This window comes from Caretta caretta, chromosome 3 (assembly GCF_965140235.1).
Source record: "Caretta caretta isolate rCarCar2 chromosome 3, rCarCar1.hap1, whole genome shotgun sequence".
NCBI lineage: Eukaryota > Metazoa > Chordata > Testudines > Cheloniidae > Caretta > Caretta caretta.
In genome coordinates this window covers 48456883-48475828 of record NC_134208.1, presented here as the reverse complement: position 1 = coordinate 48475828, position 18946 = coordinate 48456883, and the positions used below count along the sequence as shown (strand labels likewise).

Below are 18946 nucleotides of genomic sequence, written 5' to 3'. Positions count from 1 at the left end.
ATTGCCTCAGGGCGACTCAATTAGCTGGTTCCTGTTTAGTGACAGGAGCTGATAAATAATGATCTGTTCGTTGCGCTTTGTAAAGTGGATTAAGAACGTGTAAATACTTTTAGTGAAATAAAAAATGTGTTTGAAACATTTCAGATCGGTGACACTGTTCACTTTAGTTCTGTGTGGTAATCAACAGTAAATTGGACAGGAATACTTTCTATGTGAACTGGCAATAAATCTGTATAATGCATGTGGTTCTGATGATAATTTCAGGCTGTATGGTGTTCTTTGTCTGCCTCTTACACTGAGAAAGTCCTAGTATTTATTTTTACATTTCTTTGTTATACAGCAGAATCTTTTTCATGAAGCTGAAAGAAGAATAAAGAGTGAAGTGGGTTGATGAAGATTAGTGCAGCAGGAATAATAAAATATGTATCTGTGGGATAAATAGAAAAGGAGTACTTGTGGCACCTTAGAGACTAACCAATTTATTTGAGCATGAGCTTTCGTGAGCTACAGCTCACTTCATCGGATGCATACCGTGGAAACTGCAGCAGACTTTATATACACACAGAGAATATGAAACAATACCTCCTCCCACCCCACTGTCCTGCTGGTAATAGCTTATCTAAAGTGATCATCAAGTTGGGCCATTTCCAGCACAAATCCAGGTTTTCTCACCCTCTACCCACCCACACAAATTCACTCTCCTGCTGGTGATAGCCCATCCAAAGTGACAACTCTCTACACAATGTGCATGATAATCAAGTTGGGCCATTTCCTGCACAAATCCAGGTTCTGTCAAGCTTTCTTACAACTACAATACCCACCTGCGGAAGTAAAGAAACAGATTGATAGAGCCAGAAGAGTTCCCAGAAGTTACCTACTACAGGACAGTCCTAACAAAGAAAATAACAGAACGCCACTAGCCGTCACCTTCAGCCCCCAACTAAAACCCCTCCAACGCATTATTAAGGATCTACAACCTATCCTAAAGGATGACCCAACACTCTCACAAATCTTGGGAGACAGGCCAGTCCTTGCCTACAGACAGCCCCGCAACCTGAAGCAAATACTCACCAACAACCACATACCACACAACAGAACCACTAACCCAGGAACTTATCCTTGCAACAAAGCCCGTTGCCAACTGTGCCCACATATCTATTCAGGGGACACCATCACAGGGCCTAATAACATCAGCCACACTATCAGAGGCTTGTTCACCTGCACATCCACCAATGTGATATATGCCATCATGTGCCAGCAATGCCCCTCTGCCATGTACATTGGTCAAACTGGACAGTCTCTACGTAAAAGAATAAATGGACACAAATCAGATGTCAAGAATTATAACATTCATAAACCAGTCGGAGAACACTTCAATCTCTCTGGTCACGCAATCACAGACATGAGGGTCGCTATCTTAAAACAAAAAAACTTCAAATCCAGACTCCAGCGAGAAACTGCTGAATTGGAATTCATTTGCAAATTGGATACTATTAATTTAGGCTTAAATAGAGACTGGGAGTGGCTAAGTCATTATGCAAGGTAGCCTATTTCCCCTTGTTTTTTCCTACCCCCCCCCCCCGCCCCCAGATGTTCTGGTTTAACTTGGATTTAAACTTGGAGAGTGGTCAGTTTGGATGATCTATTACCAGCAGGAGAGTGAGTTTGTGTGTGTATGGGGGTGGGAGGGTGAGAAAACCTGGATTTGTGCTGCAAATGGCCCACCTTGATTATCATGCACATTGTAGGGAGAGTGGTCACTTTGGATGAGCTATTACCAGCAGGATAGTGAGTTTGTGTGTGTGGTTTTTGGGAGGGGGGAGAGGGGGTGAGAGAACCTGGATTTGTGCAGGAAATGGCCCAACTTGATTATCATGCACATTGTGTAGAGAGTTGTCACTTTGGATGGGCTATCACCAGCAGGAGAGTGAATTTGTGTGGGGGGGTGGAGGGTGAGAAAACCTGGATTTGTGCTGCAAATGGCCCAACCTGATGATCACTTTAGATAAGCTATTACCAGCAGGACAGTGGGCTGGGAGGAGGTATTGTTTCATATTCTCTGTGTGTATATAAAGTCTGCTGCAGTTTCCACGGTATGCATCCGATGAAGTGAGCTGTAGCTCACGAAAGCTCATGCTCAAATAAATTGGTTAGCCTCTAAGGTGCCACAAGTACTCCTTTTCTTTTTGCGAATACAGACTAACACGGCTGTTACTCTGAAACCTGTGGGATAAATGTCAGCTAGTTTGTCTGATTTGTGTCCTAATTATCTTGATACTATATTTTGAAAATAAGTAAATCTGAATTACATTGACTGCTGCCTTAGGGCCATATCATCTCTCTTTTAATGTCAGTAGATCAGGGAGAGATGCAGTGAGTGGAGGAGAGCAAGGATCCACTGATTTAGCCAGTGCCCACACCAGGGATGTATGGCCTGACCCCTTCTCTTTCAGTCCTGTCACTTCCTTGCCCCTGCTTGCCACACTGATATACTCTGCATGTGGCATAAGTGTCTCACTGTGGTAGCTGTTGCTCTGAGAAAATAACACTGTAATCTATGCTCTTTTAAGAGGGCAAAGTGCCAAATTGGATCATGGCTGTTCTCCATCTCCTCCTTCCATGCCTGAAGGATGCTTGGAGATGAACAAATTCACCACAGACATGGAAGATCAAAAGGTGGCTATGCATTTGATGTGCGGAATACTACTGTGTAGATACTTTTCTTCTCTCATGAGCTTTCCATTGATTTCTTGGAATTTAGTTCCCTTCTGTATGGTAAATAAAGGAGAATGTGAAAAATGTGCCATGGCATGATGTAAGGGGATGAAAAAAGGTCAGAAATCATTATTTGAAGTTAAAGGAGAGAGAACAATATGAAGAAGGAAGAGAAAAAAGAGGCTGAATAAAGAAACACAATTAGAAAAGTGTCTCAGAAAGAAGGAAAGATGAGAGAAGGAATCCTTTAGGAATAAATACATGGAGAAGAAGCAAAGTGGAATGAAAAAGCAAAAGAGTATAAACAAACACACCAGAAATACTGGGCTTGATTCAAAGTCACTTGAAAAGCATCCATTGACTTGACTACAGGTTATTGTGTGTTGGGTTTACACCAGAATGGTTGAACAGAATATGGCCGAATAAATTACATTGTCTGATTGTTTATGTGTAGTTTAAATTCAAGTGATTCTAGTGGAGAATTTTAGGTAAATAGGATCACTTGTTTATTGTTTGCATAAAATATTTTTTAAATATATTTAGTTTTTAAAAATACATAAAATATCATCTGGAATTTCAAAATGGTCAGAGGGAGATTCCCTCAACTTGTCAACTGATTTTGTAGATTCCAGTAACCTACCCCAAATTTCTTCTAGTCAACTCTTAAGTGTTGGCCTGTGTGGTTATTTGACAAGGGGCTATAGGTATAGGTCAAAAGAAGCAGTAATATGCACCCCCATATCAGAGGACAGTGTTGAGTCCATAGCTAGTTTTTGTTCCTTTAGATCAGGCTTGAGGACCATGATTTTACACCGGTACTACAGCGGTGCTACTCCATTGACTTCAGTGGAGTTATACTGGTGTGAACCTGGTGTAAAGGAGCAGAGAATCAGGCCTGTTATGCCAAGGAAAAAGGTCAGAGCCAAACAAAAGGAGATACAGATACCTTAAAGTCTATGAGCTTTAGTAATTTTGCTTACAGAGTATTATGCTAATACAGCAATTATGTTGTTGTAGTTCTCTAAAGTTAGGGTTTGTCTACACCAGGGATTGGCAACCTTTGGCACGCGGCCCATCAGGGAAAGCCGCTGGCGGGCTGGGACGGTTTGTTTACCTGAAGCATCTGCAGGTTTGGCCGATTGTAGCTCCCACTGGCCGCAGTTCGCTGTTCCAGGTCAATGGGGGCTGCGGGAAGCAGCGGCCAGCACATCCCTCGGCCCACGCCACTTCCCGCAGCCCCCATTGGCCAGGGACAGCGAACTGCGGCCAGTGGGAGCTGTGATCAGCCAAACCTGCGGACACTGCAGGTAAACAAACCATCCCGGACTGCCAGCAGCTTTCCCTGACGGGGTATGTGCCAAAGGTTGCCAATCCCTGGTCTATACTCTTACTCTCAATCCCCCCTTCCTCACCCACCTCACCTTTCTGTGGCTTAGACCTCCCCCCACTCACCTTTCTGTGACTAGTTTTTTTTTAACTACACCTCTGACATGAAATTTCTGTACTTTATGATTAGATGGCATGGTAGCATTGCAGTTTGCACAAATGCATCTGTCTAGCTGGTAGACTTGGACCAGCTTCCAATGCATATAAACTTTCTGAGGAGTTCCCTGCACAGCCCGACAGCAAGAGTTCTCACGTATGGGCATGGAAATGCCAAAGTTGCACCCATGTGATTCAGATCAGTATTTGGCCTGTCCCTAAATATAAAGGGAAGGCTAATCACCTTTAAATCCCTCCTGGCCAGAGGAAAAACCCTTTCATCTGTAAAGGGTTAAGAAGCTAAGATAACCTCATTGGCACCTGACCAGAATGACCAATGAGGAGACAAGATACTTTCAAAGATCGGGGGGAGGGGGGACACAAAGGGTCTCTCTGTCTGTATGATGCTTTTGCCAGGACCAGAGCAGGAATCTAGGTCAAAACTCCTGTAAAGAGTTAGTAAGCAATCTAGTTAGATACGCGTTAGATTCTGTTCTGTTTAAATGGCTGACAAAATAAGTTGTGCTGAATGGAATGTATATTCCTGTTTTTGTGTCTTTTTGTAACTTAAGGTTTTACCTAGAGGGATTCTCTGTGTTTTGAATCTGATTACCCTGTAAGGTATTTACCATCCTGATCTCACAGAGGTGATTCTTTTACTTTTTCTTTCATTAAAATTCTTCTTTTAAGAACCTGATTGTTTTTTCCATTGTTCTTAAGATCCAAGGGTTTGGGTCTGTGTTCACCTATGCAAATTGGTGAGGATTTTTATCAAGCCTTCCCCAGGAAAGGGGGTATAGTATTTGGGAGGGCGGGGGGAGACATTTCCAAGTGGGCACTTCCCCTGTTCTTTGTATAACACTTTGGTGGTGGCAGCTTTTAACCTAAGCTGTTAAGAATAAGCTTAGGGGGTCTTTCATGCAGGTCCCCACATCAGTACCCTAGAGTTCAGATTGGGGAAGGAACCTTGACAGGGCCATTGGTTGTAGCTCTGTTCACTGAAGATCCAGGTAGAATATTTTCCCTGGATTTTATAGGTCTTGCCCTTTTCATATTACGTGCATAATAAGGATCAGTTACTGTAAACCTATGCATGCTCAATGCAGATCCTGTTCTCTTTTTTCCCACGAGTAGTCCCATTGAAGCCTTTATTTTGCACATAGGATCTGATCCCACAAATAATTTTCATAGTAGGTGAGAATTTGGTCCAAAATGCATAAATAGAGATAAGTGCAGTTTCATTTTGGGCCAGCTGGGTGTGCAATTAGCAAATATTTCGGAGAGCTTGAATGATTTCAGGGCACAAAGCATCTATTTATCTTGTCCTTGAACTGTGGTTTTATTTCTCCCTTTCACACTTGTGACATGGAATACAGTGCACTATATCCCATCAAATGCCTAATAGTAAATTGGTCACTTTGTGTTTTTTGTTTGTTGCACTTCTTTCCTCTACGATTTGTCCCTCTGTTTGTTTTGTCTTTTGAGAGTAAGAGTGAAATGCTGGCTCTACTGAAGTCAATGGGAGTTCACCCTAAGTTCTTTGGAGGAAGGACTGTGTATTCTTTTGACTGTACAGTGCCTAGCACATTGTGGAGGCAATAGAGAAAAAATAATAAGAATATTCCATTGTATGCAAACACTCCTCTCTTCATACAAATATGTATCCCCAGTGAATGTCAGACAGAAGTGTAAGTCTGCACTGACAGTAGGCTAGACTCTACAATATGTAATTTAGGACAGGTCTGGGTAATATGGAGGTCTAAATTATAATCAATGTGCTAGATGCGTAACTGGTGTACATGTAGTGAAACTATGCTGATCTACATCTAGAATCTGGCCCTCTGTTTAAGAATTAATCTGTGAGTAATGAGGGTATATACAGCTGGTGGGAATGTATGACTAATCTTGCATGTCTTTGTGACTTGTACTTGCTACATTGACTAAATGCTTGAATCCTAATAAGCACATCCAATCATGTAACAAATATTTTGTGGTTATATAGATGAAAGTGTTACATTATATTTTATTGTATAGCTCAGCAACAAAATTGCATACAGACCATGGTCTGTATTTTACATAGTATTTTACAAGACTACTGTGAACAGGATGGTTTATATAACTCAGGACACCATCTTATAAACAGTGCTTTTTTTTTTTCTGTTGCAAGGATATTGTTAAAATGTGGAAGCAATTAATTTCATATGTGTATTCCACCAGGTGATGAAGCCTTTTTAATAATAGGGTTGAAGTCTTTGGACCACCAAGGATTACATTTTTGAAAAGTTAAATGATATGATATGATAGCAAAATAAAAACATTTAAACTTTGATCATAAATTAATCTTCTCTCTCTGCAAGTTAAACTGCAATAGAATTCCACTACTGCAGTGGCTCTGCTGGGAAGCTGCTGAAGTCAATCATTGCACTCCAGAAAGCAAGAGGACAAATAGATACTAAATAAAACTGTGATGAAAGAATAATACCTTTGGGCCCCTTTTGCAGCTGCTTCAGTCCCATTGACTTGATCGGTGGCCCAATACAAGGAGGGACTGCAAAATAGGGATCTATGAAAGTAATACATGATAGGAAACTCAAATTGTCCAACTTGTTTGCAGCCCACACATTCCCTTAAAATTACATTTTCTGGTACTGTAGCTACTTTATATGACACCCCATTGCCAAAAACCAGGGATCACCTGATGAAATTAATAGACAGCAGGTTTAATACAAATAAGGGGACATACTTTTTCACACAATACACGTCTGACCTGTGGAACTCATTTCCATGGGATGTTGTAATGGCCAAAAGTATAACTAGGTTCAAAAAAGAATTGGATAAGTTCATGGAGGATAGGTCCATCAATGGCTATTAGCTAAGATGGTCTGGGACATGTCCCCATGGTTGGAGAAACACGATAACTTTTGACCACCCGAAGCCAGGAGTGGAAGGCAAAGTTGGGTCATTCCATAATTACCCTGTTCTGTACACTCCACCTGAAGTTCTGGTATGGGCCACTGTCGGAGACAGGATATTAGGCCAGATGGACCATGATGTGGTAAGTATGGCAGCTCTTATATTCTTATAAAATATGAGTACCTCAGAGTCTTTATTGTATTGATCTTCACAACACTCCATGTGAGGTGGGGACAAATTGTTTTCCTATTTTGCACATGGGGAACTGAGGCACAAAGAGAGTGACTTGTCCAGGGTCACACAGGAAGTCTGTGGTGGAGTAAGGAATTAAACCCATGTCTATCATGTCCCATACTTGTACCCGAGCCATTGGCTGGATGTTTTTGTTCTGGAGCTTCTCTAGACCAGGTTTTCTTTCCCTACTCTGCTTTTAAAATCATGTATAGGAGTTCTACTGTGTGGATTGCAAGTTACAGCAAATCTCTCTCCCTAACATTTTTCAGTTCAATACACTTTCTAACAGCAAATGAAACCAGTCATTATGCTAAGGAAAAGGGATATGGATTTTTTAAAATATTTAAATGGTCATAGCTAGATATACTTTCATAAAAATAATATGATTTAGAGAATGCAAACATAGCACGATAATCTATGAATGGCAGAGAGGCTATAGAAATATGTTATTTGAAGAATTTTTTGTAGATCATGAATATCCATTGGGTTTTTGTAGTAGAGGCCAAATCCAAGTCCCTTAGAGGTCAATGGGAGTTTTGCCATTCACTTTAATGAGCTCAGAATTGGTCCTGTATGACATTACCTTTAATTCCTGGAACAAATAAGGAATTGTCATTTCTAATTAACTTAATAAAGTTCTTCTTCAACCACAGATGGTTAACTATACAGTTTTACATAAGTATAGTGTAACAGAGTGTCAGTTTTTAGGATACAGATGCAGAGCTTTTCTGCAGACTCATCCCTAGAGCCAGAACTCACGGGTACATCTACACAATTAAACTCCCAAAGCTGGCTGAGGTCAGCTGACAGGGGCTTGCAGGGCTCAGGCAGCTGGCCTGTAAAATTGCTGTTTAGACATTTGGGCTCAAGCTGAAGCCCGAGCTCTGGGACCCCACGATGGAGGAGGCTCCCAGAGTCTGGGCTCCAGCCCAAGCCCGAACTTCTACACTGCAAGTTTTAGCCCTGCAGCCTGAGCCCTGTAAGCCTGAATTAGCTGAATTCCCAGTGTAGATGTACCCTATGTGTGTAACTGAATTCCCAGTGTAGATGTACCCTATGTGTGTGTTAGCTTTCACCCTATAGTATATACAGTTTTGATGGTTTCTCTGGCTCAGAGGGAACTAGGGAAGAGGGACAGTAAGATCTTTCAAGGAACAATCTGAGGAACAGGCAAACTCAAGAAAAACTTGCGTGGAGGTTTGTGTTCTGTTGCTTTTGAAGCTAACAATGAAAGCAAACCCCAGGAAGGCAGTAAAGTTGAATCATCTCCAGTACCTGTACTGTGTTACTCAGTAGTATAAAGCTGTAGAATTTGTTTAGATTCACTAATAAAAGACAGGAGTCTATCAGGTAACACATAGATTCATGAGAATAATTTTCTTCTAAAAGTAATTTGATACTTCCTCTCACACAATTTTGGGTATATATGATCATGGTTACACATAAAATGAAGTCCAGTGAGATGTGGCAGCGCATCTAACTACACAAGAATGCACTGGGAGCCACCCTTTAACACAGCAATGAAGAATCAATGCATACTTCAGTATTTAGAGACAATAAATGGCTAAGATGCCTCTTCTGGGAGGGTACATGCCAGATCTTGGCAATTGCCAAATATGCCCCATTTATGGTGGTAGCTGTTGGCTGTGGTACTTGAAAAGAAGAGAAGTCAAGAGGTTCAAGACTGCAATGTAAGAAATTCTCCTAACATTTATATATAAAGGGTGTATATTTCTGGTTTGAGAACAGTTCCATTAGTCTTCCCAGTTTTTGATGGGAGGTCTTCATATGTTGCATACATTTCCTTTATGTTATTACATTCACTGCCGTTTTAGACGTTTTGAGTAGCTTGAGGCTGTTTTCCAACTGGCCTACTGAGAGAAACAATTTGTGACACTTCTTTCTTTCTCTGAAAGGGTCCATTTCTATTTGTGTTCCGGTATAGTTATTGACACAATACTACGGGTGTGTATTGCACTTCGCAGAAAAATAAAAAGGCCAGGTCCCTGCCCCAAAGAATTTAAACTAGACATAAAAGAGGAAGAAATGGCAATCGAGAAAGGGTGAGGGGAAGTGTAATGGAGGAGGTTTATCTAACTGATATATAAATTTAAAATGTAAGTTAGATCACCTTTCTTTATTAAGAAATGTACCTAAATCAGGTGGTACATTTTCATATTCTGCCTGCTAGTTGTTAGCATTCATTTTTGCATGCACATCTGTGCTTAGTAAGGCAGCCCCTTTGCCTTCATGGGCTGTGTTTAGTCCTACATCTCTCCATGACTTTCGGATAGTTCCTCCTGGAGGTCTCATCTCTCTTCAAAATCAATATACATACCCTCAACATTAAAGTTCTTCCCATCACATAAACTCATCATCTTGTTGTCATCTCTGACACTTCACTTAGCCTCTGCCCCTCACATCCACACCATCACCTTCCTCCTTGCCCTATTTTTTCCTCTTCATTTTCCAAAATTTATTCCTTCCAGTCTGCCTCTAATGCAAAGACATTACTCCATATTCTGCTAATTTTCTGTTTGGCAAATGAGACCTTCTTCCCAACAGCCTTCTCCAGTTAATCCAAGTCTTTCTCCTCCATTCAGTCCTTGTAAAAAAGAAGTAATGAGGTGCAGTCTTCACTCTGTGCTGTGCTAACAATGTTGGAACATAAGGAAAAAACAAACAACCTTGTGAATTTCAACTCGATAAAGTGGGAGGTGGGGGGAGGAAAACAGGTGAAAGAGGAAAATGTGGTAGGAAATAAAATGTTATTTTGAAGTTCCAAGACCTCCTCTTGTACTGCAAGAACAGCAGAGTTTATAGTGTGTGTATATATATATACAGAATACACCCGTGTTCGAAGAACCCGTCACAGAATAGAAAACTGGACTGTCAGATTGGATAATTACATGTTGTTTTTTGGAACATAACAAAAGGAACTGGCTGCTGATGTTCTTTAGAGGAGAATCCAGTCTTTCCTGACAAACATTGCATTTGTATAGACTTGTTTATTACTTTTGAATGACTAAGCTGTTGAATATTTTATAGAGGCTTATTTTCTTTAAAGATAGAAACTAATTTGAAAGTGTCATGTGGTTCTGTGTTTTCCTATAACACTTCTCTCTAAAAATACTTCATTCCGTATAGCAAATGTTAATCCTACCTACATAGGGCACAGTCCTGCAGCCCTTACATGCGCAATGCTTCTTTCAGTTTTGATGAGGGCATTGGATGTGCAGGGATCACCACATCAGACCCCTAATTTATTTTCAGAAAATAGTTTTGAGCTTTTCCCACAAAATCTCCAGGGCACTGATAGTTTGTTAGGTGTGTGAATCCCAGTTTATTTCAGATTTTACTAGTGAGCAAGTATACAATATGGATTTTGATTGTTGCAAAAATATACAGGATTTGGTCCATATGTGAATTAGAATAACAGATAATATCTCAGAGCTGCATTGCACAGATATGTATTTATTTACTTTACCATTCAGTGTGTGTTTGAGTTTTAATTTGATTCAAGTTTGTCCAGTTTAGAATAGCAGATGGGAACTAATGTGATTCCAGTACTTCATAACTATGGTAAGTTCAATTGAATCACTGTTTCAGATAGGTGGTAAATTTCCAGTCCAAGGAGTTGACATACAAGGCATGTAGAAAGACTGTACATAATAAAACTCATCCTAGAATTGAGAGTACTCAGCAAGGGATAATAGGCAGGGATAGTAGTGCCACCTATTAAGGTTTCCCAACATAAAACCCTGTGTTCAGTAGCTTATAAATATCCCTAACTTTAACTGGTCAAACTTTAACTGGCGCATAGGGTCGCAATGCCACTCCTTCCGATTTGGCATGCCCTCCACCCAGGGGCTTGGATCAATCCTGAATGGCACTGAGAACCAATGCCCAGAACGGGGAGCCAAGCCCAGCCCTTCAGGACAGGAGCCACTTCAACCAGGATGGGGGTTTTGTGGGACAAAGCAGGACAGTCCTGCAAAACTTGGAACTGTTGGACAGGAAGAAGGCAGTTGGTGGGGGGGGGTGGGGGTGGGGGGAGAAAGTGATGCTGGGACTGGTTGGGCAAAGAGCCTGGGGCTGGGAAGTCATGAGAAAATGGGGGGGACTGGCAGGACCAGGATACAAGGACTAGAAACCATTGGGGCGGGGGGAAATGGAGGCAGGATCGTGGGGAGACAGATCTGACCAAGGAGTTGGTGTGCAGGGGAAGAACAGGGACTTACTGGGCAAAGAGACTGAGACGTGATCAGATAAGGGACCAGAACTAGGCCCCACAGTTCTCTATAACTTATCTGATCAGTCCCATCCAGCTTCCTCTTCCTGGTATGATGGATGGCCATCTTGGCCAGCACCAGGAGGAAGTTGATGAGGCAGTCCCATGACTTCCTGGGGGCCATGGATGGGGTGTGCATAAATGAGGACATGGGGGAGAAGTGCAGCCAGAATCTCAGTAAGAGGTTCCGGAGGAAGGGAAGAGGGGCTGCAATCTGATGCACCCTATGTAGATGTGTACCAGGGTCTATTTCTCACTGCAGAAGGGACAGGTATCATGGGAGTTTATGAACCACGCCAGGTACATACCCATGCTCACTGCTCCATGGAGGAGCCACCAACTAATATCCCTGGCAGGTTGTGGAACCAGGATGGAGTACAGACTAGCCCACAGGGGTTCCTCACCCTCCTTAGGTGACAGGAGGTCCTGCCACTTAGTGTTGGGGAAGGAACAATGGCGAGGAAGTGGATGGTATGAAGCACAAATATACAAATGCTCTCTAGGGTCATTTTGGAGGCAGACTGGATGGATGTCGCTCAGCCAACTCAGGCAAGTGCCAGATTATGAGCTCCAAGGATGGGGGTGGGTGAAGAGCCTCGTCCAACAGGACTCACTCATGGAAGGCAAGAGAAGTAAGAAGCAAGGCTGCCCTCACTTCCTGGAGCACATGACAGGTGACATGCAGGATAGGCAGCCCCATGCATTGGTCAAACGCAACAGGGTCCACCTAGTCCCTCCGATTGCGGTCTAAGAGGTCTCCAAGTCTGGTGGCACCAACCAGGACCATCCTCTGATACATCAAGGTTAAGGCCATTGAATGCTGCTGTGGAGAACTGGATTCTACTCCTGGTTCTGCCATGGAGTTCCTGAGTAATGCTAATCAAATCACTTAAACCAAACTTTTCACAGGTGGTCACTAATTTTGTGTTCCTCATTTTCTGGTGCCCAGGTTGATACTCTGAGGTCTGATTTGAAGAACTGCTGAGCATTCACAGCTGCTGTTGAAGTCAATGAGAGCTGTGCTTTGAAAGTATAAATTGATAAATAATGAGAAATATTCAGAAATATCAGGTGGTAGGTATCTCAAATTGGGCACCCCAAAAGAGTGGATACTTTTGACTGTAATCTCTTTGTACTTTAGCTTCCTACCTGTAAAACTGGGTAACAATACCTCCTCACCACTCAGGAGTGTTGTGAAGATAAATTAATGTTTGTGAAGCATTCAGATACTACAGTGATGAGCACCCTAGAAAAATCTATGTGGAAATTAATAATTCTGTCTTCAGAGCAGAGCCCTGAATGAGGCAGGGGGTCCTATGCCCCTTGCACAGGCAATGTTAATTCTGGAATTTCCTAGCTTCTGAGTGCTTGAATTTGCAACTTTAATAATGTTCTTTTAATATTTTTGTGTATCTATGTATATATATGTAATTAGAAATTAAGGTTGTATATGCAGAAAAAATGGGTGATGTCATACACAAGTAAGGGAGAAAGGGGAATCAGAGCTCTTTACATCACTTGGATGAATGCAGAAGCTCCTGTTCTCAATCTGAGCATTCTTACAGGTGAGAAGAAATCCATACAGCAGCAGAATGGTTGAGCGAAGCAAGGAGATGTCCCGGAAGTGATTGGGTTTTGTTTGCAGATCTGTGACTGGTGGGGGTACACTGACTTTCAATCTCTCTTCATCAGTAGAATGAAGAAAGAGGTAGAGAAAGTCTTTAGTCAGTGTTGAAAAATAGAGATTAGGGGCACTTTTTAGCTATGCCCTCCTCACTTCCTAATTACAAAGTCTCTAGAAAATCTAAGACTGATCATACTTATTTACCCTGATCAGACCTGGTTCACAAACCCTCTGTCCAACTCTTTCAAGCTGTTGTCCAGGTTGCCTCAGATTCTGGGTCAGTTTGTTATTTGGCCTATCATTGAAAGCTCGGTGGATAAATTATCACAGCCTGCCAGAAAGCTTGGCCCGGCATGCTGAATATGTTATATCTTAAGAAAAGCTACCTCCTGGATTAACTCAGAATCTTCCTCTGAGAGGGAAATTTGGTCTTTTTCTATAGTAGACCCTATGGGTCTCATTGTGGATGCATTCTTGGATGTGACTGGGAAAGAGTACAGAGTGCTGTGATATTTTATGCCTTGCCAATTAGTTCAGTTCTGCAGCTCTCCCACCGTGTTTCTCATACAGAATATTAATTTAGGGTCAGATACTTGATTTCTGGTAAGCCCTTTACACTACTGCCTTGTCTTAACACATAGCGGAATCCTCAGCTGTTTCTCCCTATGCTGGCATCAGGGATATTCTGGGAAGTGTCAGGTGGGGGTGATCCTTGCTTGTGGGATAGCTTCTTGGGAAGTTGTTCTAACTTTCAGCAGTGGCTGTTTAAGTCCTAGGCCGCTCCCGTGACAGTTGGAATGGAGCAGAGAGATGGCAGAAAGCTGCACTGGTGTACCTGGGGATAGAGTCATAGAATCATAGGACTGGGAAAGATCTCGAGAGGTCATCTAGTCCAGTCCCCTGCACTCATGGCAGGACTAAGTATTCTCTAGACCATCTCTGACAGATATTTGACGAACATGCTCTTAAAAATCTCCAATGATGGAGATTCCACAACCTCCCTAGGCTATTTATTCCAGTGGTTAACCACCCTGACAGGATATTTTTCCTAATGTCCAACCTAAACTGCCCTTGCTGCAATTTAAGCCCACTGCTTCTTGTCCTGTCCTCAGAGGTTAATGAGAACAATTTTTCTCCCTCCTCCTCAGAACAATTTTTTATGTACTCGAAAACTGTTATCATGTCCCCTCTCAACCTTCTCTTCTCCAGACTAAACAAACCCACATTTTTTAATCTTCCTTTATAGATCATGTTTTCTAGACCTTTAATCATTTTTGTTGCTCTTCTCTGGACTTACTCCAGTTTGTCCACATCTTTCCTGAAATGTGGTGCCCAGAAGTGGACACAATACTTGAGCTGAACCCTTATGAGAGCGGAATAGAGCAGAAGAATTACTTCTTGTGTCTGGCTTACAACACTCCGGCTAATACACCCCAGAATGATGTTTACTTTTTTTGCAACAGTGTTACACAGTTGACTCATATTTAGCTTGTGATCCACTATGACCCCCACATCCCTTTCTGCAGTACGCCTTCCTAGGCAGTCATTTCCCATTTTGTATGTGTGCAACTAATTGTTCCTTCCTAAGTGGAGTACTTTGCATTTGTCCTCATTGAATTTCATCCTGTTTACTTCAGACCATTTCTCCAGTTTGTCCAGATCATTTTGAATTTGAGTCCTATCCTCCAAAGCACTTGCAACCCTTTCCAGCTTGGTATCATCTGCAAACTTTATAAGTGTACTCTCTGTGCCATTATCTAAATCATTGATGAAGGTACTGAACAGAACCAGACCCAGAACTGATCCCTGCAGGACCCCACTTCATATGCCCTTCCAGCTTGACTGAGAACCATTGATAACTACTCTCTCAGAATGCTTTTCCAACCAGTTTTGCACCCTCCTTATTGTAGCTCCATCTAGGTTCTATTTCCCTAGTTTGTTTATGAACAAACTAAGGGATCTGGCCCTTTGAGTTTATCTGCATTGATTAGTGGATTTGATGATCAGATGCATCTTAACTGCAAAATCTGTGGTTTTTACAGATCTCCTGATGTGAAATCTATGCAAAATGCTAGTATATTGTAGCTTGGGATAGTTAAGGTGGATGTTGGATGGATCATTCTATAGAAATTTTTCCTGGAATTTGTGGAGAGAGAAACTGAGGAGCCTTTCAGGCATAGAAACTCATCCGGTGCTGTGGATCTATATACCTGGTTATTGGGGGGACACGGAAAAGTCTGTCCACTAGAACTGGTGAATTTGTAGAAACTCAGTTTAATTTAATGAATTATTATTTATTTATCTATATTATGGTAGTTTCCACAAGTGGCTAGGTACTGTTCATATGTACAGGAAGACACAGACCCTGCTTTGAAGAGCTTGCAAACTGAACTCTCATTTGTAATTACAAATTTAAAGTTAAAATAAGAAAAATATAAATATATTTAATTTTCTTATGAATGAAATTCATAGGGCTAGTATTCTGCCTGCTCTAACAGCAGTCAGGACGGATGTTTGCTATGTTTGTTTAAAAAAGGGGAGTTGCTATGTTTCTGTCTGCCAGGAGTAGCTTCAGTCGTCGCTCTGACTTCTCTTTCCTGCAAAGAAAATACAGAAACCCTTTGACGTTTGAAAGTGAAGTTTCGGGAACTTATCTGCAAGTTTTCCTAAAGAATGATGGGACAGCTCTTTAAACATGGGGAGGAATGGAATACAAAACTGTTGGAACTAATGTGCTGTATGGGTTAGTAGTACAGTATATATGATGGTTTGCATTTTCCAGACTTATAGTACTATGTTTGCTTTGGAAAGGAAAGTTATAAGACCTGCATTAGGAAGCATAGCAGAGCTGTTACACTCTGCAAAATTTATCAGAAATCATGAAAGAGCAAGTGCTATCACTCTTTAGAGACTTTCATACAGCAGGTTTAATTTCATTTCTGAATTTTATATTTGTACCACAGTGTTTAAAGTTGTCATAGTCTTTAATCATTGCATACAGTATGCCTAGTTTGCTATGTTTTGTTTTGAGATCAGGTAAGTTAAATGCATTTCTGAAGAGGTTGGCCTTTACCAAAGCTAAATTACAGTTGTTTGCCTCTATCTTTTTCATGTCTTTAACAGCTGACAGTTTTCTATCACACCACATTTTTGTGTTCATCATAGCTGAATTGACAATACATTGGTACACAAAATGTCCCTTAATTAAACAGTTTCCTAAGGAGTATATATTATAGGCAGCAGTCTTTTACATGTTTTAATATTTAAAATAGACTTAAAATTAACAGGCAGTACAGATTGTAACAAGGAACAAAGTACTTTTTTTTGTCATATTGTTGTGATGGTAGCATTGTCCTAAAATACAAACTTTTGTTGTAGTCATAACTGGTTCATGCAAACCAAAACAACGACACGTCTTTTAACCTGGGAGCTGGAATATTAAATCGTGTAATCTGGAGAACTCATGTTAATTTTAAATAGCTATCCATAACAAAATAGTTAAAACTGTTAATATTTCTGATTTTGTATCATTTCTGAGTCATGCAGTTTTTTATACTCTACATTTACCAAACCAGGGCTTCTTGCTTATTATGGTAAATTACTGACACCAGGAATGCTGAATTGCTAAATGAAGGTTATAAAAAAACTTTATATGTGGGAAAGAGACCAATTATTTTGCCAAGGTTTTTCCCTCAAATACTGTGTGTTGTGCCCCTTACTTTCGTCACACATCTTGGGGGCCCGTGTTGTGTGCACATCAGGGTCTGGAAAGCTTGAGAGCTTTGTATGAACTTTACCTATATACCATATATCCACATTACATTTCAATCCCCACCATAATCACCTACATTTAACAGTGTCTGTTTCAACACTCAGAATGTTTCATTCTCTGGGTTGCTGTTGTCCAAGTGGAATGCTTTGTTTTCAGATGTTACTTAAGTGCTTATATGTCAGTTCTGGTGCCTTTGACTGTCAGAATCATAAAGACTCTCATTAGCCCTCTTGGTCATGACAGTGGCTGAGGAACAAACCGTGCTCTGATATCGGCCTCTCTGCTTCACACCCTCAAACACACTATGAATGGTCCCAAATCAGTGAATAAGCGGCAGTTCCATTGTACAGGGGGCTCAAGGGAGAGAATCTCTGAAGCTCGCACAGGTGGTATGCATTCCTGTCCACCATGAAGCTCCTGCTTCATGGGACCCCCCCTGCTGTGTTGGATTGTGGATGGGGCTGACGAATCCACCCCGAACAGATCTATTGGCCATTGACCTCACATTACGGCTGTGAAGGATACATTCGCTCTGAGGCTAGACTAGTGGTTGCAGGACAGCTCTACAGTCTTTGGTATGTGGAGAAGGAGTTCTTCACCCCGATTACTGCCAAGACACCCAACTCCTGGGTGGGCCCTCTCATTAGGCAAGACATTATGAGCAGCATTTGCTGTAATGAATAAGAACATTTGCTACGTACATAGCGCCTTTCACGTGAAGATCCCAAAATGCTTTATAAAGGTGGCTAAGTATTATGATTCCTGGTATAACCTGACCCTGATGCACACACAGGAAAATGACTTTCTGAAAATCACGTTATCGGTAAGAAGTAGAATTCAGGTCTCCTAATTTCCAGACAGGATTCACTTTCCCTAGACTAGAAGATAACTGAGGTGATAATTTACAAGTCAAGGTCTGAGCTGTGGTGAAACTAAACATATCTGATTCCTTGTTTTTCAGTTCTATAGTTTATTATTTTCAGGGTAAAAAGAGAGAGATCCTGCTGTACATATACATTTTATTTCCTTCTAAGCACAATATACAGATCATCATCAGTGTATACATTGGTTATGCTTGTTATTTATTAATATGTGGCTTTCTTTTCAGAGTTGCTGAGCACCCACAAATCCCACTGATGTCAATGGGAACTAAAGGTGCCCAGCTCCTTTGAAAATCAAGCCAATGATCTAAAATCTCAGATCACGTAATTAAAATTAACTCAGCTCTGCATATTGTTTTATGGCCAGTTGAAGTCAGTGTAGATTTACACTAGCAAAGGTAAAATCAGATCATGTCAGGCTCTGAATAGGATATGGCGTAGAGCCAATTTACACTAAGGGAAAGTCCAGCTGGAGCATATCTTCTGTGCAGCCTGCTCTCCCATGGTAGGCCAGCTCCAGTGATTGGTGCATGAGAAGTCAGCTTCACTGCTTCACCCACCTTTTGCAAGAGGGCAGCCACCGCCCAAAAGTTATAACAAGGGTAACAACTGTGTCCTTACCTTGTTCACGGGCTGAAAAAAGAGGTAGTGGCTCCTGGCACCCGCCTCCATTTTGCAGGCCTGCTCAGGCCAGAATAGTGTTGTCTAGTGATTACACAGTATGTTTGAGTCTGCAGTTCATATTAGATTTCTGCTTGGATTTTAGTTCTATTTTGTATTGGTCGGTAAAGTCAGTGATTGAGGTGGGAAACCTTATCTTGCTCTTTGTGCATAGATGTAGGAAATCTGTTCTGATCAGTGATGTGAAAGGGAGCAAACATTAAAGTGAGATTTGAACAGTTTGTTTTTGCTATCTATCTTTTTAGGAACCCCCCTCACCAACCACATACCTCTTTTCCTTTGTAGCCCAAAATGAAAGATCCTGATTCTTTAATGTGACCATTTGGAGTGCCTGTTCATGCTTTCCATCTGTA

At 41.4% G+C, this 18946-nt stretch overlaps 1 protein-coding gene across 16 annotated transcripts in view; it reads left to right on the top strand.

Annotated features, from left to right (window-relative positions):
* The window catches only part of DST (dystonin), a 485843-nt gene that overhangs the window by 159950 nt on the left and 306947 nt on the right, over positions 1-18946 (top strand). The window lies entirely within an intron of this gene.